General features: G+C 39.7%; 1 protein-coding gene and 1 non-coding gene across 2 annotated transcripts in view; one reads left to right on the top strand and one right to left on the bottom strand.

Moving 5' to 3' along the window:
- LOC136857693 (histone H2A deubiquitinase MYSM1) overlaps window positions 1-27219 on the top strand; it is a 165922-nt gene that overhangs the window by 74888 nt on the left and 63815 nt on the right. The window lies entirely within an intron of this gene.
- Window positions 15580-15734, bottom strand: LOC136858929 (5.8S ribosomal RNA). Its single transcript, XR_011017644.1, has one exon. It is a non-coding gene; the product is annotated as a 5.8S ribosomal RNA (ribosomal RNA).

Below are 27219 nucleotides of genomic sequence, written 5' to 3' on the forward strand. Positions count from 1 at the left end.
ATGCACGGCAATGCTAGCCATTACAGCTGACGGGAGAAAGTTGCCGCCTTACATCATTTTCAAGAGGAAAACGATGCCTAAGAATATACAGTTTCCCCTTGGAATTCATGTACGAGTGCAACCAAAGGGTTGGATGGACGTAGAACTCATGCTGGACTGGGTTAAAACTGTGTGGAATAGAAGACCTGGTGCACTAGTAAAACAACCAGCTCTGCTTGTTTTAGATAGTTTCCGAGGTCACCTCGTGAACGAAGTGAAGCAAATTCTCACTACAAATAAGACATGACAGATAGTCATTCCTGGTGGCCTAACATCTGCTTTGCAGCCACTAGACGTATGTGTTAATAAACCCTTTAAAGACCACTTACGTCGATTTTACAACGAGTGGATGATGAGCGGCGATCAGCAATTGACGCCCGCCGGAAATATCAGGCGTCCACCCTTGGACTTGTTATGCTCGTGGGTGAAGAAGAGTTGGGATCTTATACCACCTGAACTAGTCTCCAAGAGCTTTAAAAGGACTGGGATTTCGAATGCACTAGACGGTTCCGAAGATGACGCAGTGTGGCAGGGAGACGAAGAATCTGATACTGGTATTAACAGAGGCGAGGACGGCGCATCAGATAGCGAAACCTGCGAAAGCGACACCGAAGATTTGGAATAAATTGCGTACCGGTAAGTCCGCATTTCACAACAAAGCGATAATTTTTTGCAAGTGTAATATTTTAACTTTAATACTCAAATTAATGACAATTAACTTAATACGTTCATTTTTATTTTCAGGTTGGAAAAACGTTCGCCGAATTGTTGCGAAAAATTATGAATTTTGTTTTAGACTATTTTAATTATTTTGATGTATAAACGCGAGTATTACGTGCATCTTAAATTTGTATCAAATACAATTTAGTTATAAATACATTTTTTGAGTAATGCAAATACTGGTATTAAATATTCATCGTATAATGGTCGCACCCTACAATTTTTTCGAAAATTTTGGTATAAAAAGTGCGACGATTATGCCGTGAAATACGGTATGTAATTTCAATAGTCCACCTTTGTCAGTACATTAAATGTTGATTAAAAACACATTAGGGAATTCAAAATTAGAAAAAATGAAATGAAATATGTCATCAGTACAGGAAAAAAAGGAAACAGAAAAAAACATGAAGCATAGATTGCCAAGCAGGCAGCTGTTGATTGCACCAAGGAAGGGGGAAGAGGAAATCATGGGAGGAAAAACTTTTATGAAATGATATAGAAGACTCTTTTATCAAAGAGGACTGATTAATTCATGGTAGTTTCATAGGCTCTGAATTGGTTTCTGCCTTTTGATAGACTGAATGATTAATTTATGGTAGTTTCAAAGGACCTCAGTTAGTTTCCGCCTTTCGATGCATTGATTCTTACACTTGTTGACTCTAAATTCCAATCCAGGTGTCTCTCAAAAATGATTCGTTAGATGCGAATAAATTATTATCAATTTCAGCTTTATTTTTTGAAAGAGATATCTATGATCATTTAATTTTCCCAAAAAAGAAATTTGATGCCATTTCTAATTAGAACTGCAATCCTCGTGTTTTAAAAAGCAGCAGTAATAACCATTTTTATTGATTCCCATCTTCCTTAATACTGCTTGTCCATTGTAGTATTATCGTCATGAAACTCACTCTCCCTTCTTTATCAGTTATAACTCAGGAGTTGTTTGGGAAGAATCCAAGTGTGATTGTAAGTAAATCTTCAGATCCTGCCCCCCCTCCCCCCCCTCTCTCTCTCATCCTGCAAGGCGTGTTGGTCACTGTGATATCATAGACGATTTTTCACCATGATACCCTGTCATTGACTTGCTTTATTAGGTCATGCATTGTTCTTCCACATGTTTGGGTGGTAATCTGTCTAATCCACCTTGTAGGTCCATCCTGATTATCAACTCCATATTTCCTGATAAATTTCCTTACTACATAGCTACTGTATTTCAGGTGATGGAGGATGGTTGCCTAGTTGTACTTCCTCTTAAAACAATAATCACCACCACCTTTCAGGTGATGGAGCCGAACCTGGCCTGAGATCCTCCTTTCTATTATAAGCCCTTTCAGGATGGAGTTTTTCGTGCCGTGGTCAGTCCAGCAAAGCATTTCAGTTACATGGCCTTATTAATCTCCTCCTTTCTTAATATCAATGACTTGCATCCATACATTAGTATGAGAAGTACTAGACTGTTTACTAGTCTTATTTTCAGGTTCTTGGAAATCTATTAGTCCTTCCAGAGTCTCGTTAATTTTTTCATTGGTATCTTAGCCAGATTGCATGTTTGTTTTATCTCTTCTCCTGATGACCCAGAATTTATCATAGATCCAAGATAGATGTATTCATTGATGACTTCAAATCGATCAATCCATTTTATTTCTGGATAGTTGTTATTCTGCCTATCCACTATCATTATTTTTGTTTTTGAGGTACTCAGTTCTAAACCAAGTTTCTGTCTCTCCTTTTCAATTAATTTCATGAATTCAAATAATTCTTCGTGATTGTTTGCTAACAAGGCTGTATCGTCAACGAAGCCTAAATTGTTAATTTTTTTTTCCATTAACTGAAACACCACCTTCCTATCCATCCAGAGCTTTTCTCATGATATATTTCCTGTATATATTGAAGAGTCAAAGCGGCAGTATACAGTACATCCCTGGTTAACTCCATGTTTGGGAAGAAGCTTCTTTATTGCTGCTTGTATTTCACTCCTTTGATTGAGTCTGAAGTAGTCTCACTGATCGTGTATTTTGTTTGTACAACCCCCTGTGGGTGGGGGTGGTAGAATAACAGCCACTGTATCCCTTGCCTGTCGTAAGAGGTGACTAAAAAGGGCCCCAGGGTCTCTTAACTTGGCAGCATGGGTTGGCGACTATAGGGCACTTCGCTGAGTCCTGGCATTGTTTCCACGTAGTTGTGCTAGGCTCCTCACTTTCATCTATCCTATCCAACCTTCCTTGGTCAACTCGTGTTCTTTTACGATCCCTATGGTATTAGGCTTGCAAGGCCTAGGGAGTCATTTTCACGCCCTTCATGGCTCTTGTCTTTCTTTGGCCGATACCTTCATTTTTCGAAGTGTCGGGCCCCTTCCATTTTCCCCTCTGATTAATGTTAATAGAGGATGGTTGCCTAGTTGAACTTTGTCTTAAAACAATAATCACCACCACTTTGTTTAATATTCAGCTATCAGTGATATGAGGTTATTTGGCACTCTTGACTTAGATGATTCCACTTTACTTTGTCAAAGGCTCTCAGATAAAACATATAAAGGAGAACAGAATTCTTTTGACTTTTCTATCAACTGTCGTATGACCAAGCAAGTGGCCATGCGGTTAGGGTCGTACAGCTGTGAGCTTAATTTGAACTCCTCTGCTGGCAGCCCTGAAGATGTTTTTCCGTGGTTTCCCACTTTTACACCAAGCAAATGCTGGTGCTGTACCTTAATTAACGCCATGGCAGCTTCCTTCCCACTCCAAGTTCTTTCCTATCCCATCGTCCCCATAAGACTATCTGTGGTGGTGCAACGTAAAGCAAATTGTAAAAATAAGAACCTGCTGTATGTTGAGTAGGTGTTCTCAAGTTGTTCTTCCCTGTATGAACCCTGCTTGTTCAGGTGGTATTTCCAACCGCAAATATTATTTCAGACTCTCATTAATAATGTGGAGCATTACCTTACATGCATGTGAAATGAAAGTAATGGTTCTGTAGTTGTCACATTCATAGAGATTTCCTTTTTTGTTCATGGGGATGATATTGCACTCTGTCCAGTCCTTGGGCCATTTTGTGGTGTGTCATATTTTATTGCAGAGGAGATGTAGAATTTTTATTCTAGTGTCCTTTATAGCATTCAGCATTTCTTTTATTACTAGATCTGGGCCAGTTGTCTTGTTTTCTTTTAGCTTCTTTATTGCTGCTTGTATTTCACTCTCAAGGATGTCAGGTTCTTCCATGTCTCCGTCACCGTGATCTTCATATTCATATTGTTGGCATCCTTTATACAGGTTTTGACAGTGTGCCTTCCATACTTCTGCTATTTCAACTACATTTGTTTTCAAATTTCCATTGCAATCTTCAACAGCCCATGTTTTTGGCCAAACTCCTGTGTAATGAATTGAATTTTCCTAAAGAAACTCTTGGCTGGTTTTTCTGTTCGTAGGTTTCTATCTCCTTGCATATTTCTGAGTAATACTTTTGTTTGTCCTGTGTACATTTGCATTTTATGTTTTGGTTGAGTTCATGACGTTTTTGTTTATCCTCCTCTATGTGTACGTCTTTTTTTTTTTTTTTTTTTTGCAAGGTGTCTCCTAGTCTCAATAACTTGCAGTGACTATTCTCATATCCATAGATTGTGTTTTGTTTGTATTGTTTGATCATTTTCAAATGGTTGTAATGCTGTTATCACAGAGTTTCTGAATGTGGCCCAGATTTCTTCAGGTGTTCTGATATCATTAACAATGGGTTGAATTACTCCTATCTTTGCAAGTAATTCTTACTCTTTTAATTTCCATTTTCATAATTTTCATACATCTGTGGGAAACTTAGAGAGTAAGCATAATTAGTCTTTAGTAACGAGTGATCTGGTCCATATATTGCTCCTAGAAGAGTTCTCACCGTTTGAAGTGATGACACCCACCTGGTATTTGGGAAAATGAAATTTGATTTTGTGTTCTATTCCCTGGACTTTGCCAAGTATATAATCTACGTATATGGTGTTTAAACATAGTGCTCATTGTGGAGTAATTTTTATCGATGGCAGATTCAATCAGGCAGTCATCCCTTTCATTTCCTTCTTCTGTTCCTTTATTTACCAACAACTTCTTTCAAGTCTTCATATTGAGATGTATCGCCAATGTTTGCATGGAAGTCACCACATATAAGGATTATTTCTTTCCTTGAAGTATTTCCTGTGGCAGCTTTCAATTTACAGTAGAATTCCTTGAATTAATTTTCATCTGCATTGGAAGTTGGCGCATATACTTTTAATGTTTGCCTTCTAATTTTATGAGGGCTATGTGGTTGTTAATGGCTTGGAAATCCATTACAGATTTGTTTAGTTTTGCTACTCCTGTGAATACCGCACTGGCGGACATTTCATAGACGCAGAATACGAGGCTCGTGGCGAACGTGAATTTTCGTAGTGTGGCAGCTCAGAGTGTATTACACTATCTCTACCAGTGCAGTGGTTCCGAGTGAGTGTTAGTGAAGTGATTGATGAAAGCAAAAGGCAAAAATTCTATAAATTAATGCCACGCAAGGTGAAGCAAGTGCCAATGGAAGCCATAGTAAAGCAGGCAGTACAGGAAGCGCTGAGCAGCAAGGAGACACTTGGCAAGCTTGTCAACCTTATCCAGGACCAGGTAACAAAGTCTGTTGTTGAACAATTAAAGGAGACTATTCATTTAATACGAGTGTAATTGAAGGACTTAGGAGGGCTCTGGAGGAGTGGGACAAAACAATCAGTGATTTAAAAACTGAACTGCAGGATAAAACTGTTTGGAACAGTATCAAAGAAGGCAGTGCCTACATGTGTTCGGTATATCGAAAACTGCGGACGAGAACACTGACAACTTAGTTCTTGACATTGCGAAGGAAATGGGTGTCAGTCTTTCCGTGGATGACATTGATAGGTCTTATAGGGTTGGGGAAAACCAGAATGGGCGTCCGCAACCTATAATCATCAAGTTTGTGTCATACCATAAGAGAAACGCTATGTTCATGAACAAAAAAAAATAAAAAAAAAATTAAGGGCTCGAATAAAACAATCCGTGAGAACCTGACTCCAGCAAGACTCCGACTTCTTCAGGATGCAGTCTCAAAATTTACTGTCCAGAACATATGGTCTAGAGATGGGATCATATATGTAAAACAAGGGAACCATTAAATAGCCATAACTAATCGTTCAGATTTGAACAGTATTCACTAGTCATGAGCAGACTCTCTGCAATATAAGAACTGCCATAGTTATTTTAGTTCACTTTAATTTTCCACATAGTTGTAGTTCTGATTTAGGTGCTAATCTTATAGTTGTAGTAGGTACTTCTTACTATCAGCTGCCATAATTTAACTTTCAAGTTGGGAGCATTGAGCAACCAGAAAACAAATGTCTCTAATTTCAGCCTCCTTTCATCACTGTCCCAAGCAGGTCATTACCCCGTTGTGCCAGCCCCCTCGAAGAATACCGCTAACCATCTCAAAGACATTCTTGCACCCTACCCTACTTCCCTATAAATAGCACATGTCAATACACAGAGCATTGCCCCACATTTCTCAGCATTCTCTGAAATATTTTCAACCTGTAGTTTGCATGCTATAATGATTTTAGAGTCATGGCTGCATCAGTCTATCCCTTCAGCACTGGTTAAAATGAGTGGATCCACTTTAATTAGGAACGATAGAGAGAGAAAACCTGGAGGTGGAGGCGGAATATTAATACGTGATGATTTGAAATACATGGTAATACACTTAAGAAAATGGAAATTGCAACACCATGAAGGCATTGGTCGTTTGTGTTGATTTTCAAGATATGGAACGATGCCATGTAGATGTGTAAACGATCAAAGTTTCAGACCCATTGAATTGTTGCTACAGGTCTCCCCACGTGATTGGTCGCGGAGGAATCAACTCCAGTATACGGACTCTGGTGTAGCGTAGTTGACTTGCAGTCTGTGCAGAGAAATGTTCCCTGTCAAACATGCCTCGACGACAGAGAAGAGTTAAAATTGAAATAATTGATAAAAAGTTTCAACCTATTCAATACAAAAGAATAAGAAATGTAGTGAATTACATTCCCATTTAATAATTTTTAATAATTATTAAATTAAATTAAATTTGGCGTAGGGATGTGGCGACCCCATCGCCCAGTGGGAAACCACTGCAATCAGCTACCCGAGTATTGGCGGGAAAACCATAACATATGCGGAGTATGGAGGAAATGCCTACTCCCAGTCCTGAACAACTAGGATGAACTTGTAGCACTTCATTCATCACCAATTCATACTTCATTAATCACCTTTCCAGATCACATCTGGAATTGTAAAGCCTGACCTTGGTCAGAAATGTTTCGATCGAAAGATCAGACAATCAATGATGATGAGTCTTCTAATGAATAAATCCACCGGTGTGGACAAACAACAACAAGGATCTGCACAAAGACACCACTCGGAATCGGTGGGGTGTCAAGTAGAAGACCTAGGCGAATCGGAGCGCCTGGAAGCCCAACAGACAATCGACAGACAGCTGACAGACAGTGGACTAACCCAACAATGTAAGAAGAGACTTAAGTTCAACAAATCAGGAAAATTTTCATACTTTGCAACATTAAACATTAATTCACTAAGTAAGGTGGGCAAGTTGAAACATTTAACTGATGTGATGGACCAACATAGGATTTTAATAATGGCTTTACAAGAACTTAGGAACACAGACCAGGACCCAATTGAATCAGGAGGTTATCGTCTCTACAAAGGACCTCCAGGAGAAAGAGTAATGAAGAATGTCCCTCAATTTGGTGTAGGTTTTCTTGTTCATAGTAGCATAATAGACTCAATTGAAGAATTTTCTTCAAAATCTTCGAGGATGGCACTTCTAACAATTAAAGTAGGGAATAAAACTTATACTTTAATAAATGTCCATGCACCAACAAATGACAAAAACAATAAAGATAAAGAAGGAGTTGAAAACTTTTGGGAGGAACTTGATTACATATTAGCGAAGATCCCTGATGAGCATATAAAAATCTTACTTGGAGATTTCAATGCTAAAATAGGCAGAGAAAAGAAGTATCGCACAGTTGTAGGAAAATGGCCAGCTCATAAATTAACGAACAAAAATGGCCAAAGATTAATTGAACTTTGTGCAGATCATAGACTCGTTTTGGAAACCACCAGATTCATGAGGCGACCACATAAACTTATGACATGGAAATGCCCTAACGTAAAATTGGGAGAGTTTCAGATTGATCATGTTGCCATGGATAAAGATTATCATAAAGAAATTTATAATGTCAGAGTCCTCCGTGGGGTAGACATTGACTCGGATCATTATATCTCAAAAATAAAAATCAAGTTAACACCAAAAAGGAAACACAAACATAATCATCTCAAAGCAAGGAGAAATTATGATCCCAGTTACTTAATAAATAATAAAATATATTTAGAGAGATCCAAAACACCTTTAAATGACAAATTAGAGACAATGATCAACAAACTTAAAACCATAGCTGAAGAAATTGCCCCAATCAAAAGGAGAAACATGCGTGGTGGAACGAGGAATGTGACAAAGCAATTCAAGCAAGACACAAGGCATGGATAAATGATCAACAGAGGAAAACGGAAAAATCTCGAGAAGAACTAATTAATGCCAGAAGACAAACAGCTAAAGAAATTAGGACAATTAAAAGGAATTATCAAAAGGAAATGCTTAGCACTATAGAAGAAACATTCAATCAGCATAAAACAAGAGACTATTACAAAACATTCAAGCAATATCAATCTAAATTTACCCCTCCCACACTTATGTTAAGAAATAAAAATGGTAAAATGGCACACAATAATCAGGATAATGCTAACATTCTTGCAGAATACTTTAAAGAGTTACTTAATTGTGAGGATCCTGTGGAACATTTAGAATTTGATCCTAACCCAAAAAATAAAACTCCATTACAAAAGATTATACCACCAGTTTACAATGAAGTGAAAACGGCAATTAATGCACTTAAAAACTACAAAGCAGCAGGAGAGAATCAAATAGTAGCAGAAATATGGAAGAATGCTAATGATCAGACTATTCAAAACCTACATAAATACATCATTGATATTTGGAACACGGAGAAGCTTCCTGAGGAATGGAATACAGCGATAATCCACCCGCTGCACAAGAAAGGTGATCGCTCCGATCCAAATAATTATCGGGGGATATCCTTACTTGATATTACATACAAGATTTTATCCAAGATTATATACACAAGAATCCAAGAACAACTCGACCAAGAACTTGGAGAATATCAGGGAGGATTTCGACCAGGTAGAAGCTGTCCAGATCAAATCATTAGTTTAAAATGGATAATGAAGCACCAAAGAGTTCGAAGTAAGGGTCTGGTCATCACGTTTGTAGATTTTAAAAAAGCATACGACAGTATTCATCGTGACTCATTATTAAAAAGCCTTAAAGAATTTGGCTTACATCAAAAACTTGTTAACCTCATTAATATGACTTTTAAAAATACGAAGGCAAAAGTTAAATTTAGAGGTGAATTATCAGAATCATTCACTATAAGAACTGGACTTCGACAAGGAGACGGACTTTCACCATTGTTATTTAATTGTGCATTGGAGAAGGTTATGCGTGAATGGAACAAGAAATGCCAACCAACTATCAAGATCGGTAGAAATATTAAACTCAACTGCCTTGCTTTTGCGGACGATTTAGCATTACTTGCAAATACAATAGAAGAGGCTAAATTTCAAATTGAACAACTAGAAATTATAGCTAAAAAAATGGGATTACAAATTTCATTTGAAAAAACAGAAATGATGCCAACTTTTAAAGTTGATTTACCAGTTATTCAGCTGAACAGTAATAAAGAGATTAAAATTGTTCAGAAATTCAAATATCTTGGGGAAATAATAACATGGAACACAAATGAAAAAGAAGCAATAGAACACAGAACAACTAAATTTAAACAAGCACAAAGACTTACCTGGCCAACCTATAAAAAAAAATCTCTTTCGATAAACGCTAAGCTGAAACATTATAATTCCATAGTTAAACCAGAGGCAACCTATGCTAGTGAAACTTTATTCAAATTAAATGTAAAATCTACAACAGACAAATTACAGAAAACTGAGAGAAGAATTCTTAGAACAATTATTAATAAAAAACACCAAGTTGATGGACAGTGGAGATTGTTGCCTAACAACATTGTCTATCGTGAATGTGAATCAATAATATCTACAATGCGTAAAAGAAGAATTTCCTTTTTCTGTCACATATCAAGATTAGCAGACACCAGGATATTGAAACAACTATTCGATTACTTTTTGAAGAATAAAATCAATAATAATTGGTTCAGAGAAGTTCAGGACGATTTGGAAGAATTGGGTATAACTCGGCAACAAATCAAAGACAGAAAAGAGAAGAGGATTTTGAAGAACAAAAGCATAAGTCTCAAACTAAAAGCAGTTGAACGGAAACAATATACTATATCGGACACACAAAGGGCTTCCAGGTCGGAGAGGATGAAAAAGTTCTGGGAGAAGAAGAAGAAGAAATTAACTCAAATGTATTGATTTCAGTGCTCCAATGTGGGCGTAAAATATGTAAATAAATAAATAAATAAATTAAATTATTAAATGGGAATATAATTCACTACATTTCTTATTCTTTTGTATTGAATAGGTTGAATCTCTTTATCAATTATAACAATTTTAACTGTAATATTCTTCAATACGGAACAATGAAACTTTTAACTTTAAAAGACAGAGAAGAGCACGCTATCAACAACTGTCGCCGTTTGAGAGGACTCAGATAATTGAGCTGTGTGAGGCTGGATTATCGCTAAGGTCTGTCGCTGCACGTGTTGGCCGACAGGCATCTACGGTACAACGTGTATGGCAGCAGTGGTCAAATGAAGGTACCCACACTTGTAGACCTGGCACAGGCCCAGCGTGACAGACAACTGCGAGAGAGGATTGCCGCATCATTCGGATGGCCCGGATGGAACCCCATGCAACAGCAGCGCAAATTCAAGCAGCTGTGGCACCCCACGTTACATAACAAACAGTTGGTAATCGCCTGCGTGCAGCTGGCTTACGAGCCCGTGTCCCTGCAGAAGGTGTTCCACTGACCCCTCAACAGCGACGTGTAAGGCAGGCCTGGTGTCGAGAAAGGTCGACGTAGGTCAACGAATGGCATAGGGTCGTCTTTAGTGATGAATCACGCTTTTGTCTTGCCCGCAGTAATCGCTGGAATCGTGTGCGCCGACGTACCGGGGAGAGGGGCCGCCCAGATCTATTGTTGAGAGGCACACAGGGCAACACCAAGCATTATGGTCTGGGGAGATATTGGCTTTAATGTGAAATCACAATTAGTGCTTGTTGAGGGCACTATGACTGCTCGACAGTACGTTGATAGGGTACTCATTCCAGTGGTTGTCCCTATGATGGCGAACATTGCTAATGGGATGTTTCAGCAGGACAATGCCCAGATTCACACTGCATGCATCTCTAGAGAAGCTCTCCACGACATCACAACCTTAGAATGGCCCACCAGATCCCTGGACCTCAGTCCTATTGAGCATGTGTGGGACATGATGGATCGACAACTGGCCAACCGTCCTCAGCCACCCACAACTCTGGAACAACTGACCCGTGTAGTGCAGCAAGCATGGGCCACAATTCCTCAGGAAGCGATCCAGGGCCTTATTGACTGCATGCCTCGATGAATTCATCAATGTATTGCAGCTTGTGGTGGGCACATCCTGTATTGATTGTTGTTCAAACTTGTGGTCAGAGGGACCTGAAAGTGTAATCATCGAAGCACAACCGAACACTCGTCCTGCATGTTCAATTGCAGCAATGTTGCACCACTCCTTCCGTGTGTTGCAATTTCCATTTTCTTCAGTGTATTTAAATTGCCATGTGAATACTCTCACAGATCGGAGTTCTTGTTCGTAGAAATTGAAATTCATGGTACGAAGTGTTTACTCGGTGTAGTGTATCGCCCACCGAAGACTGGAAACACAACGGATCTAGAGGAAGCCCTACAGGATTTAATATCCAGGTATGAACATATGATTTTAATGGGAGATTTTAACACTGACCTGAAAAATGAAACTACTGGAACTAGGCGACTAATATGCATGTTTGAATCCATTAATATGACAGTTCTGCCCTTACAACCCACACACCATGTTGCAACCTCGCACACACTCCTTGACCTAATCGTTGTCAACAATGAAGACCATATATTGTCACATGGACAGATGCCTGTTCGAGGCCTTTCCCGCCATTATATGATTTACTCTGCATACTCTTTGAAGTGTCCAAAATACAAGCCTAAGATAATCACATAGAGAGATTTCAAAAATTTGAACGAAGAAGCCCTCGTTGAAGACTCTCTGAGCACACCATGGCACCCAGTTCAGTATATAAAGGACATTGACAACAAAGTATCTCATTTTAACAAACTTCTCTTAACTTTATACGACAGACATGCCCCATTACGTACTGCTGGAGTAAAGTGACCCTCTAACCCTTGGCTCAATCAAGAAATTCGTGTTCAAATGAAGACAGAGATGCAGCCTATAATTACTATGTGAAACATCCAGCACAGGACAATTTTGAGAAATATAAAAGACTCCGAAATAAAACAATGCAGATGATAAGAAATGCTAAAATATGCTACTCGTGCAAAGTTTTAAATACACATAACTCTGCTGTTGTATGGAAAACTCTCTGCAATATGGGTCTAAATAAAACAAAGACAAAGGATTGTAACTGTAATGTATGTAATGTACCTTTGACAATCTGAATGATTATTTTAGCTAAAGAAACGTCCAGACGAACGGAAATACCAAGAGAGCCACTACTGACAGAATATCTTCAAAGAGAAAGCATGGTGGAGAAACATTCTACTTCTCTCATGTGACTCCAGGTGATGTAAAGAGCGCCCTCAATGACATAAAATCAGGGTCTACTGGACACGATGGAATAAACCTGTCCCTTTTAAGAAAAATTCTAGACATCATTCTTCCTACAATGACACACGTTATTAACACCTCTCTTATGATGGGAATCTCTCCTGAGAACTGGGAAAATGTCATCATCAGACCCTTGCCGAAAAATAGTAGGCCTACCCCTATAACCCTTGACGATTACCGCCCTGTTAGTATCCTCCCTGTACTAGGAAAAGTACTGGAAAAACTAGTACACAAACAAATGACAGACTATCTCTTACATCATAACTTACTCGACAGATATCAATCAGGGTTTAGATCGAATTACAGTACCAACACAGCATTAGTAAAAGTAACTAACGACATTCAGCTAGGAATGGATAATGGACAAATGACAGTTCTAATTCTTCTCGACCTTACAAAGGCATTTTACTGCGTAGACAAAGACATTTTACTAGCCAAATTAGAAATGATGAAATTTTCTAATAATGTATTATGCTGGGAACGTTCCTATCTCAGTGGACGTAAACAGTGTGTGTCAGTGGGAGACAAGATGTCTAGATGGCTAAATACTGAGATGGGGGTAACACAGGGTGGGGTGTTATCACCGCTTCTGTTTTCCCTATACATGAATGACCTATCAGAACAACTGATGAATTGCAAATATAACTTATACGCAGACGACATCCAAACTTATATTCATACCAAGCCGAATGACTTACAAGAAGCAATCATGAAATTAAACCAAGACCTATTTAACATTAACGAATGGACTAGTAGCCACTGCCTGAAGATAAACCCATTAAATTCGCAAGCCATCATAATAGGATCTAGAAAAGCCCATGCTAAGTTAGAAAGTATCAATATACCGGTTATCAAGATCAGTGAAACACTTATAACACCGAAAGACTCTGTTAAGAACCTTGGAATAATTTTAAATAAGTATTTAAGTTGGTCAGAGCACGTAACAAAAATTTGTCAACGTGTATTTGGTTCATTACAGTCACCGTACAAACCGAGGGTGTTTCTACCTGTCAAATACAGAAAATTGTTCGTTCAAGGACTAATACTACCAGTATTTGATTATGGTGACATAGTCTGTAATAACATAAGTTGTTCACTTGGTTCTAAACTTCAATGGACGCATAATGCCTGCATTAGATTAATTCTAAATGTCCTGCTCCATTCCCACATCAGCTGTCTTGGTTAAGATTATGTGATAGACGTAAGTACCATGCTGTTTCTCTTCTGCACAAAATCTGCGAAGGTAAACTAGATTACCTGAGAATAGATTTCAGCTACCTCTCTCCCTCAGGTAGAACACCCTCAAGGTCATCAATACGATCTTTGCTGTCCATCCCCACTCAACACAGTAGTATGTATAACAACTCATTTGTACTGGGGACCATACATTCCTGGAATTCTCTCCCGACTGAAATTAGAGACATAAGCAACCTAAAGCTATTCAGAGGAATGTGCTGGAAATTTTACCTACATTCAGAATAATTTACTCTAAGAAGCTCCCTCAAATATTAGACTAAGTCAGATGATGAAAAAAATGTAAGACTAGTAATATTATAATTGATAATATTCGAGGTATAGTTGGACCTTCACTTTCATTGCGCCATTAGGTTTAGTGTCAACCCAACGACTCACGCACATATTAGACTCCTTGGTCCGTGTTTCAAGATGGGTCGTGAAATTACCCGAAGCTTTTGCACTGCTGACGGGAGTCTACAGGATTCTTCTGTCCGAGGCATGCCCAAACCAACAGCTGAGCGGGGCCGGAGGTCCATCGTCCATGCCACGCACCCTCGCTTGTCAGGGGCCGGATGCCTGCCTCGAAGGGCGGCGTATCAACTCCGCGCACACATACTGTCGGGCCATCAGCCGGAACACCGGGGCTCTGTCCGACGAACACACTTTGCGACGCGGACGAACAGGCTACACACCCAGGCCTTAGACCGACACTCAACAGGTCGCGACGTCCAATGAGGGGAAAAGTGCGGCCCACCGACCTCCACACCACTACCCGGCCGAGTAGAAACTCGTTACCACCCTGACGCCGGATTGCTCCGTGCAGGGGGACGGACCCATCTCGCCAAAGCAGGGGAAAAGACGTGGATAAGGCTTGAATCTCACCGGTTGAGGTATTTTCGGGTTTCTCACGTTTACCCCCGAACGATTTCACGTACTCTTGAACTCTCTCTTCAAAGTTCTTTTCAACTTTCCCTCACGGTATTTGTTCATTATCGGTCTCTTGGTCATATTTAGCCTTAGATGGAGTTTACCACCCACTTAGGGCTGCACTCTCAAGCAACCCGACTCTAAGGAGAGATCCTCCCAGAACCCGCAGCGGTCTCTACGGGCCTGGCACCCTCTGTGGAGCATGACTCCGTTCAAGAAGGACTTGAACTCGCCGCATGTTCCCGGGATAAGTGGACCCTCCCAAACACCACATTTCTCGGCGGGGTGAATCTGCGAGATTTGGTGCTGGGCTCTTCCCTGTTTGCTCGCCGCTACTAAGGGAATCCTTGTTAATTTCTTTTCCTCCGCTTAATAATATGCTTAAATTCAGCGGGTAGTCTCGCCTGCTCTGAGGTCGTGTTTGGTTTGTGCGTGTCACACAAAATGTTCAGTCGCTGCACACACAGCACAAACTTTCGAGCTTGGTTGTGGGGCAAGGGCGGCGAACCGGCGCCAGCAGACACAAAGACGCTGCGCGGACCAATCCTCCTGTCTCACACACTCTCAGCAGTGGTGTCGACCGGTCCAGCTCCACCGGGGTGAAGGTCTTTTCAGCAGACTTGGCGGCGGCCGTGGCCGCACAAACCGCGACGCTCCCACCCTTCGAACGCAATGTCGCGTTCAGTTTTTGCAACTAACCCTCAGCCAGGCGTGGTCCGGGAACGGAATCCATGGACCGCAGTGTGCATTCGAAATGTCGATGTTCATGTATCCTGCAGTTCACATGTCGACGGGCAATTTGCTGCGTTCTTCATCGACCCACGAGCTGAGTGATCCACCGTTCAGGGTTGTTTTTTTCATTTTTCGATCGTTATCTCCACGGTGAGTGGAGGAGAAGCAATCATTTTCATGGGTTTCTCGTCACAGAGCTAAGAAGTGTTTCGAGCATGGGCGTTGCGTTCATTTAAAACCTGTCTGCCGGGCCGAAGCCGCGATGGGTCCCCTCGTGTTATGCCCGCTCCACTGAGCGAGAGAGATAGGTACCCAATGCCGAACGTCTGCATCGAAGGAGACGCGGACTGCGACACTCCCGCTGTCGACGATGGACGGAGCCGCCGCTTACAGAGTACGTACGGGACTCGCCTGAGCTCGCATATTCGAGGTATAGTTTTAATAATAGTAAATACTATAAATTCATTTTAAAATGTTTAAAAAAAGTTTTATGATACTTTACATTTTACTTAAATTACATTTCACGTTAATTTTAACTTATATTAACCCATTAACGCCTGAATTATTTTTTTCTAAATTTTTATTTGTTTTTTACATTATTATGACTCTTAAGTAACACAAACACACTGAAAAAGAAATGTTTAATGTTATTCATCACTCAGTTTTGAAAATATTTGCCGTTACCATATGGCAACGCTAGGCGCTTCTACTACCTACTTATATTGGATATCACTTTGATTAAAAATTTACACTCTGAATCATCGGCAGGCTACTATTCTATATTATGATTATTATTAAATGTAATACTACTAAAAATAAATAACAATTAGAACTTCACATTTGATATATTACACACATCACTTCTTTCTGTGTTTGTAAAACCACACGGTCTAGCCAGTATGAAAAGGAACAAAACAGTCGATGCACAATCCCACTCCACACTTCAAGCACATTGTCCTCACACTGGATTTACAGTTTTCATTAGCGCACCTTTTCCTCTTCTTTCCTTCTGTGTGCTGGACAAGGTGGTCAGTTTTATCAAGTCTTACAGAATCTGATATGCGGCCGCTAAGAGAGGTCCGTGAAACTGCTGGTCGTCCAGCTCCTTCGTTGGATAACTTTATTTCAGCGTTAGCCAGTAATTAACGAGACGTCAGGTTGTCAGCTAATCCACCTTCATCCTCATTTCCAGAATCCTCATCTGTGTCTATATTTGGTATTGGTGGTTCAATAAACACATCACCGTCAATATCATCATTGTAAATGATGTCCAGTGCTTCAGCAAGTGAAAACCCGCTCCTAAAACAATAAAGCAAAATATACGTTTTACTGAGTATAAACGCCTAGCGTTACCATATGGTAAACTTGAAATTCGGAAGCCATAACTTCCACATGTTTTGAGTAAAATCATTTGTTATGGTCATAGAATGTATATTACACTATACAAATAAGTATAACACCAAAAAATAATCCATGTAATAATTATAAGCTTATAAAAATGCACTTACTCGAAGCGGATGTCCATTTTTGCTGCACATTCAGCGATAGCAATTTTTGAACTGTCTGTATGCTATTATTGTAACAAACACGTCAATGAGCGCTACATTGTCGTAAGCGCGGTTCCCTTATAGAGCGATAAGCAGTGGTACCAATCCGCCAGCACAACTGTTGAAAGTACAGTAACAGCTTTAATAATGTATTACATGTGTTACCATATGGTAACGCTAGGCGTTAATGGGTTAAACTTATTTTTAATTTTAAATAGTTATAATGATCAGTACATTATGTTTATGCAGTGGTTTGTGGTTTGGCATAATAGCAAGCTTCATAGCCCGAGCCCCGTCATGTACAGAAAGACATTAATAAATAAATAAATAAATAAACTGCTGTTGGCTCCTTCCAGAAAAGAAGTTATAATTATCATTCTGAGTTTTGAAGTATCCTCGTCATAACCAGTCTGTTTCTATAAGGCCTGCTATTTCTGTTTTATACCTCACTAATTTCATTTTGATTATAGCCAGTTTTCCAGTCTGTGTTTGCGTACCTTGTACATTCCATATACCCAGAGTCAAAATTTATCTCAGCTATAAAATCCTAGTGCTTGAACCAGTAGCTTTGTTTCCAACTGCAGCCTGATTATGCACTGCAATGTAGTCGGTATCCAATTTCACACTCCTTAACCTGGAATCAGGTGGTGCCGGTTGTCATCTGGATTGCTTAAAAACATCACGCATGACTCCCATGGGATTGATAATGCAGTGGATTCCCCCGTCCTTCTGATTCTCAGTATCATAGCTGGTTTAACCATTACGTGGTTGCCGCTCATGACTGTTTTCAAGTTTGCCATAGCTGCTGTCCTATGCCATGCCTATTGGTAGACACTTTACTGGAAAAGTGACTCTACTTTAAAGATTCCAGTGGCATTTCCTCCACTGAGGGACCTTCACCCTCCTAAAGGAACTCGTCTGCCGTGAGCCGTTCGCTCTCTTACGGTGTCAGGTTATTTTCCACTGCCCAATTCTTGGCATTGAGTCCCTGGCTGTACAGTCTACTCCATTATCGTAGCAGGATATCCTGTCACACAATTCTTCAGCAATTTTGATAGTTCATCAGTAATTCCTCTATCCAATGGCAATAGTTGTAGGCCCTATAATTCCATAAGAGAACTGTGACAATGAATTCAGAAGATTTCCATGCTGCCAATTTATTTATTTATTTATTTATTTATTAATCATTTTTTTTTCTGAGTCGAAGTACCTGTCTTTCAAATTTATTGTAACCAAGTTCGATAGCTGCAGTCGCTTAAGTGCGGCCAGTATCCAGTATTCGGGAGATAGTAGGTTCGAACCCCACTGTCGGCAGCCCTGAAAATGGTTTTCCGTGGTTTCCCATTTTCACACCAGGCAAATGCTGGGGCTGTACCTTAATTACGGCCACGGCCGCTTCCTTCCCACTCCTAGCCCGTTCCTGTCCCATCGTCGCCGTAAGACCTATCTGTGTCGGTGCGACGTAAAACAACTAGCAAAAAAAAATTATTGTAATTTTTAAACTGACAAATCATATCACTTAAGTTTGAGAACATAATCTTCATCTGTTGAAAAGGTTCACTAATTTTAACTGGAGCTGTCATGAACCCTATAACGAGAAGTCCCTTGAAGGAGGTTTTCAGTGGTTTCTCATTTTTACATCAGGCAAATGCTCGGTCTGTACTTTAATTAAGACCACGGTCACTTCCTTCCCTCTCCTAGCCCTTTCCTATCCCACTGTCGTCATAAGACCTATCTGTGTTGGTGCTACATAAAGCAAATTGAAAAATAAAAATAATTCTAAGGAAGAATGCATGTTCAGGTTTTGCTAGAGAATATTGTATGCTGACTAGAAACATGCTCTTCTTGAATGGATGAGTCCTGTACCACTTACTGTTATGTTGTTGCTCGTCTGTTCCACAAACATGAAAAATATCATAGAACATAGTGGGGGCAGAATTCAGTGACTGCAGTTTTAAGTGTTCGTCCCTGAGACTTGTTTATTGTCGTTGGAAAGCAGACTGTGACTTAATAATGTAGGTGTTTGAACTCAGAAGGATAGTTTGTGAGTATAAGGAGAAATTTAGGAATGAATACTGTTTTACTTATACCACAGTGTCAAAACAATGGCTTCCATTAATTTTTTTAAAAGAGTTTTCACTTGCAGCCTAGTTTGAGTGTTAGGATGCGTGTCTATGGACTGTTCACTACAAATCCTCAGAAGAACTGACCAGTTGCACAGTACCATTGGAAGCTTGATGCCAGGAAGTGGAGCTTGAGAAGGGAAGGGAATAACTCAAGTGGGAACGAACTTCCTGTGCCAGGGATTTAAGAGGAGGGACAGTTCACTTGGGAACCAAACATCAAATAAAAAATCAGCTAATGCTGAATTATTTCAAGTCTTAGCATTTCTGATGTATAAACATAGTGTAAGTTATAGGGATTGACTCAGCATAATCGTTCCATGATAATTTCAAAATGACAAAAATTTCATCTTACCAAAATATTACATGCCAGTACATGCTGACATGAGGCTGGTGTATTTGAGCACCTTCAAATACCACCAGACTGAACCAGGATCGAACCTGCCAAGTTGGGCTCAGAAGGCCAGCACTCTACCGTCTGAGCTACTCCGCCCTGCTAAAATTGTTGAACTAGGTCATATTAACTAATCGAATGTCACTAACTTATAAAATTATTCCTGAATTATAATTAATTAGCTTATTGAACCGTTTCAGTAATGACAAAATCTTCAACTGAAAAATGCTTCGAGCAGACCTTGATATTACAAGTTATACTTATTTCTTGCGTCCTGTCTACGAAGCGCATGTGAACCTTTTTACGGAAGAGTTCCTGATTAGGAAATTGATGGTATGAATATGACTGACCTTGATTTTGGAACATAGGAACATTGCAATAGTCAGGCATCACAGTTTTCTAGTTTTCTTTTCAGTCTTTGCGATACACTCAACTCTTGATTTACCGTAATCGGATCAGCTGCATTGCTGCTTAACCGCGATATCAAAAACACTAAAAATGCACGAGTGTTCGGAGTTAAAGTAATACAGAATTAAAAAGGGTTGGGATAATATTGCCAGGATGATGCTCTTATCACCGAAAAACTTGTTTTGAGAAACTTGAGAAGCTAAGTAAAGACAAAGTGTTCCTCAGTACAAAAGCAGGAATCTATGACTGATTATTTTCAGTAACAGTGAAGTTAGATAGTCTGAATATTTTTCTTTGCCTTATTAGTTTCAACGAAAAGTACTGTTTATTTTTCCATTTATTAATTGCGCTAAGTGCTACTTTTACTGCAATCTATTGGGTAAGTTAATAAAAAACAACACAGTAGTATCATTTATTATCATTGTAACTACCTTCAGTACACCTGGTCTATTGTTAACTTTTTGTGGGTTAACCGCGATTTCACTTATCCGGGAAGCCTTAACCCTACATTATCCCGGTTAATTGAGAGTTGAGTGTATGTTAAAACTTCCTCTTCATCAATTAACTAGGCAACTTCCATTAAAAACATAGAGGAACAAATGATGATTGAGAAACACATACTGCTTACTAGAGCTTAATAGAGCAAACGCCTGAAAAGCCTTACATCTGATATGTTTTTGACATTTTTGACATGCTCTATTGGTGAAAAATATCTAATTCCCTCCATGGGAATTTAGAATTTTCCATACCGCGTACTACTCGTAAGACATCTGTCGGTAGTGTTTCCGTACATCCTTATTGAAATATCATTTTTAGATGTTAAGAATCTTTTTTTTTGAAAGTTTAGGTGAAATTAAATGAAAACAACTGGCTACATATATAGAGCATTGTTGACAATGTATTTTAATACTGAAAACCCGAACTACCCAACTGTACTTAAATTTTATTTTATTAGTTTATTTCTTTTACCACATTCGTTTCTGATTTGTCTATGTTCTCTATGTTACTTCTCTCTCTCTCTCTCACACACACACACACGCACACACACACACTGTAACTACTGCAGATGTTGAAATACTGAACAGATAAACGTTGACTCAAATAAGTGTAAATAACAAGGATAATGGGCGCCACCTGCCAAACAATTGCAGGAATATTTAATTATGTAGAGCAACGAGCCACTCCCTCTCCCAAGGCGACGGTCATCAGGCTGACGAGGCTCCAGACTTACTTTATAACCTTACCTGTTGCTATATAACCCCTGAAATTAAATTTGGGTAACATGCCAGGTTCAGCCTCACTCCACTGACTAAAGACTCACTTTAAGTTTGATTCTATGACTTTACTCCCAGAATAAGAACTAATATGTGACAAACACCAACAAAAATAAACACTTATGCAACCCACTTAGTGCTTGCTGTTTACAGAGCAAATATACACAATACTACCCAACAAAATCATCTCTTCACGAGATTTATTCGTTTGCTGTCTACAAAGGCAAATTACACATCATTAAAATCACCAATAAAAATAGAACATCGAATAAGAACTAATATGTGACAAACACCAACAAAATCAACACTAATGCAACCCACTTAGTGCTGGCCGTTTACATAGAGCTAATATACACAATACTACCCAACAAAATCATCTCTTCACGAGATTTACTCGTTTGCCGTCTACAAAGGCAAATTACACATCATTAAAATCACCAATAAAAAATAGAACATCATTATACTTTTAACATACCTCCAGGTAAGAGCCCCTTCGCACTCCACTGTTACCGTGAATCCTAATCTGGTAGAGAAAAGTACGACGACTATTTCTCTACATATGGATGCAACCTTAAGACGAGCATCCCTAACCTTATTTACACTTCTTCGTCGACGTCTTGAATTCTTTCCAATTGCTGGCTGGACAGAAAGCGTTACATGTCCGGAGGCAAGCAAACAGCAAAATTCTTCATCAACTGAAGCTGCATACTCGGGTGACAAGTTCCAAACAAACACTTTCTTTTTCAGAAAGTCCACTGCAAAGCCGGTAAGTCGTTGAGATTATACCATGTTCACTCCGTAACAGATACTCACGAACAATAACAGATCGTATAGCAAACTGCGCAAATACGTCGCTCCAGCAGACCAGTACAAATGAGAAACACACAGTATCAGCATCAGAGTCAGAAACAGAATGAGAATCAGAATGACTCGCTGCACACGCGTGCCCACTTATATATGCTTGCTACACGTGGTTATCGCGTCCTCAAAAGTTTACTGGTAGCAACGCTCACACAGGCACTTCTTCCCGCGTCAGTCTGTCAACCCAAACCTCGCTCAAAACAAAGCCCTCACTTTGGCTATCGAGTAAATGATGTGACATAGACCGTCCACTCATGTATGTCCACATTGATTCACTCCAATTCTTCAACCGATACAACCTGCCGTACCCCGTGTTTCAAAGCCACTTAGTTGCAACACACACAACTGACCTCAACCGTCCTTCCCGATATAGTCGCTGTTTTCCCGGTTGCACAATCCTTACGGCTAGGCCATATTTACAGACTCTTACCCAAACGGAAATTTATACAAAATATAATGATGAACATATGCAATGTTCCCTAACTATACATTCTTCTTATAATATTACGTTTTTACATGGTAAATAAACAAAATTACATGTTTTTAACATTACAAACTATATACGAAAATTTCCTAACCTAAAAACTTGGGGATCGTACATATGTACGGTTACAAAAAAAAAAACACGCACGCGCGCGCGCACACACACACACACGCACACACACACACACACAGAGTGTGCCTGATTATCTTAATTGGAGCTTAATGTTGTCATCAGCTCCCGCTTGGAGCGCTGTGCCAGCATACAGCGAGCCACCTAGTGACAAACGAGCATACCACTACAGTTCCAATGGTAATGCATTCTTAAATTCAAACACTCATTATTGTAGAAGTCTTCCTCATGAACAGTTAAGATTTTCTTATGAAGACGGGGAGCAATTTTCTGTGTGAAATGTAAAGGGTTTCACCTTGTTTTCTTGACATGTCATAAGCCCAAAAGCCCTTATCATATCTACAATAACATTATTTATTATTATTATTATTATTATTATTATTATTATTATTATTATTATTATTATTATTATTATTATTATTATTATTATTATTATGCGTGAATGGTCCCTTTCGGAACACACGAAGCTTTATTTATGATTTTGTTTGCGGAAGATCCAGGATGCTTTCATCTGTTGACTAAAGATCCTTTTCCTTTCTTCCATCCACTTGGTACCTGCTCTTTTTGGTACTTCATTCTCTGGAGTAACTTCCCAATTGTCAATTTTCTTTCTATATATATTTCGATTCAAAATGTCTTCACAGAGAATTTGTGTGTTCTTCATGTCCGCTTTTGTTTGTTGTATCCAAGGAAAATTCTTCAGTTTGTCAACTCTTTCAAGAACTTGGTGGGTTAGTCTAGTTTCTGGAAGCCTCTTAACATGTCCATAAAATTTCAGCCTTTTTTTCCTGAGGTCTGCCGCAATATTAGATAATTTTTCTGTGGATTTCCGGGTTTGGAGGCGGTACCCTTCTCCCGTGTGTCTTGGTCCTAAAATTTTCCTCATGATTTTTCGCTCTTCTTTTAGGATATTCTCCAGTTCGCCCTTTCTATGAAGCGTTAGAGTTTCCCCTGCATATAAAGCCTCCGGTTTGATTACAGTATTGTAATGTTTAATCTTAATGTGGAGAGACATACATTTTTTGTTGTAGATTTCTCTTGTTCTCCCATAAGCTCTTCTGAGTTTTTGGACACGGTTGTTTTGGGCTATTTTCTCTTGTCCGGTTGGTTCGAGGATTTCGCCCAGGTATTTGAAGTGAGGGACTCTGTTGATTTGTCCGTATTTTGTATTGAGACTATGGATGTCTAGTTTTGCACAGAAAAATTCAGTTTTCTGGAAGGAGATATGAAGTCCGACCTTTCTGGCACATTCTTGGAGAATTTCAACTTGCTTTATTGCTGTGACTTCATCGGTGGACAAAAGGGCCAGGTCATCCGCGAAGGCTAAGCATGGAATTTCAAGCTTGTTTTTTCATGTCCCGATGTTTACTGGGTTCCAGCTATTTTGTGCTTTCAGTTCGTTTTCCCATTCCCTCATCACCTTATCTAGTACGAGGTTGAAGAGGAGGGGTGATAGTCCATCTCCTTGCCGGACACCAGTTTTTATCAGGAATTCGTCTGAGATTTCTCCCATGAATTTCACTCTTGACTTCGTGTCAGTGAGGGTCTGTTTGGTCAAGTTTAGCGTTTTGGAGTCTAGTCCCTGTTCTTTCAGGATGCTGAACATTGACGATCAATTGAATCATAAGCCTTTTTGAAATCTATGAAGGTACAGATGATTGGAAGGTTTCTGAAGGCCCTGAATTTTAGAGCGGTTTTGAGGTTGAAGATCTGTTCACTGCATGATCTGTGAGGGCGGAACCCAGCTTGATATTCACCAATTTTATGCTCTAGTTGTTCTTGTATTCTTTTCAACAGGCATGCTGAGAAAATTTTGTAGCCAACTTCAAGGAGGGAGATTCCCTATAGTTGTTCACATCAGTTTTGTCTCCTTTTTTGTGAAGCGGGTGAATCAAGGCACATTTCCAGTCTTCTGGGAGTTTTTCATTTTTCCAGATTTTCTGTATGATTTCTGTAAGTTCCTTGAGTGAATTTGGACCAAGATTCTTAAGGAATTCTGCAACAATCCCGTCTCTTCCTGAGGTTCTGTTGTTCTTTAGTCGTTTAACGTAGCTCTGAATTTCTTCCTGGTTTGGTGGAGGTGATTCTGGGTGAGTGAAACTGGATGCTTCTTCAAGAAATCTTTCAGTGGGTTCGGGGCAGTTAAGAAGTTCTGAGAAGTACCGTGCAAGTTCTTGGCAGTTTTCTTTATTAATAAGCGCCAATTTTCCATCTTGTTTCCTAAAACATAAGTTCTGTGGAATGTATCCTCGGACTTTTTCTGTGAATGTTGTGTAGAAATCCCTTGTGTTGTGGTTTCTAAAGTTTTCTTCAATTGACTCCAGTTGTTCTTTCAGGTGCTTTCTTTTCTCTTTCCTGATGGTTTTGGATACTTGTTTTCTGGTCTCATAAAATTCTCGTTGAGTTTTCTGGGATTTTCTACTGTTGTATTTCTGAAACGCAGATTTTCTTATCTCTAGGGCTTGGTTGCATGTTGAGTTCCACCAGGGGTGTTTTGCATTCCTTTTTAAGGGTACCATTTCTCGTGCCTTCTGTATGATTTTGGTGTGGAATTCTTCCCATGTTTTCTCTGGTTGATTTTCCCATGCTTCTTTTAGATCCGTAACAGGAATCTGTTTTATGTCAAATTTCTGTTGTTGGATTTTCTTGGGGTGGTATTTTCTTGGAGTAAATTTTACTTTAACTCTTGTGAGATAGTGATCAGAGTCGATGTTTGCTCCTCTTCTCACTTGTACATCATGTACCTCTTTCTGTAGCTGATACGAGATAGCTACATGATCAATCTGAAATTCTCCAATGGATTCAATGGGGGACCTCCAGGTTTTTTGTTTCTTGGGATGCTTCCTGAGGGATGTGGACATGATTTTAAGGTTGCACTGTTGACATAGTTCAATGAGCCTTGAGCCGTTTTTGTTCGTAAATTTGTGCGCCGGGTAGAGTCCGACAGTTTTCCTGTGTTCCTTTTCTCGGCCGATTTGTGCATTGAAATCGCCTAAGAGGATTTTGACGTCATCCTTTGGAATTTTTGTCATCACTTTTTCAAGTCTGTTCCAAAATTTGTCCACGTTTTGGAGATTCTTCTTGTTGTCTATATTTGTAGGGGCGTGTGCATTTATTAATGTATATTTTTTGTTGGCACACTGAATCCTCATGGTCATTAGGCGATTGCTGATGGAATTAACTTCTTGGATCGAGTTCAGTATACTTTTATGTACTACGAAGCTCATGCCAAATAAAGGGGTCCTATTTAGAATCTTTTGGTCTGTTTTGCTTTTGAATATACGGTAATTTCCATAATCTAAGGTGGCATCATAAGTAAATCGAGTTTCCTGCAGGGCAAGGATAAGAATTTTTTTGCCGATCAAGTTCTGTGACTAAATTTAGTAATTTTCCTGGTTGTATCAAAGTGTTGATATTGAATGTACCAATATATGTGGGGGTTTTGTGGGATAGTTTACCAGAGAGCTCCGACTCTCTCCCATGTTTTCGTGGTTGTCCAGGCTCCCCAGAATCCGAAAGCCTGGTTGCCGTCTCAATGTGACGGGTGGATTGGATACCACCTGGGGTAATGTTGTTAGTACGCTCATGAATCATGTTTGGCTTGTAATAGGAAATCCAGCAGTGCTGGGTGCTTAGAACCAGGGATTGTTAGTTCCTGGAGCTTGGTATTGCCGCCGCACCTACAAGGTGACAGACGCAGACCAGGAAGCCGGTGGATACCACTCAGACGCACCTGGATTTTAAACAGGCTTTTTATTACTATCCCAAAAAGCAAGGGTGCCTCATCTGCCAGTTCTGCCGTACCAATGATCTTCATCTCCGCCTTCACTGCTGTTGAGGTCTTCACTCGTAACCCTGAGCTGGGACCCTTACCAGATAATACATACCGGGTCAGTGTGCTCTGGGACTCACATAGGCAGGGGCGCCACTCCCTGGGCAGGGAGATGATGACTTAAGGAGAATGCTGTACCTTCGATATTTTCATCGAGTGGCACCGGCACCTTTGAAATAACTCCGAAAGCAAGAAGTTTTAGAAGTAGGGAAGCAGCCATAACACTGTGTGCAATGGGGAAGTCTGAATCACAGAATGGCCTATATTTGACACTGGAACACCATCAATGTCGGACTTCCTGATCATGAAATAATTTATCATTTCCAAATTTGAAATATTTATATCTGTCTTATAACCCCTAAAACAAGGTCTTCAAACTCGTGCACTGAAGGGAAATTAATTCGGTAGTACTAGATGTAGCCTCTGGTACTGCAGTCGGATCAATACCATATAATCCCGAATACCACCCGCACTTTTTTCTCCTAAATATTGGTTCTAAATCTTGGGTGTGGGTCGTATTCAAGCCGTTCATTCTCGTAAATATTTACTAT

This window comes from Anabrus simplex, chromosome 1 (genome assembly GCF_040414725.1).
Source record: "Anabrus simplex isolate iqAnaSimp1 chromosome 1, ASM4041472v1, whole genome shotgun sequence".
NCBI classification, from domain to species: Eukaryota; Metazoa; Arthropoda; class Insecta; order Orthoptera; family Tettigoniidae; genus Anabrus; species Anabrus simplex.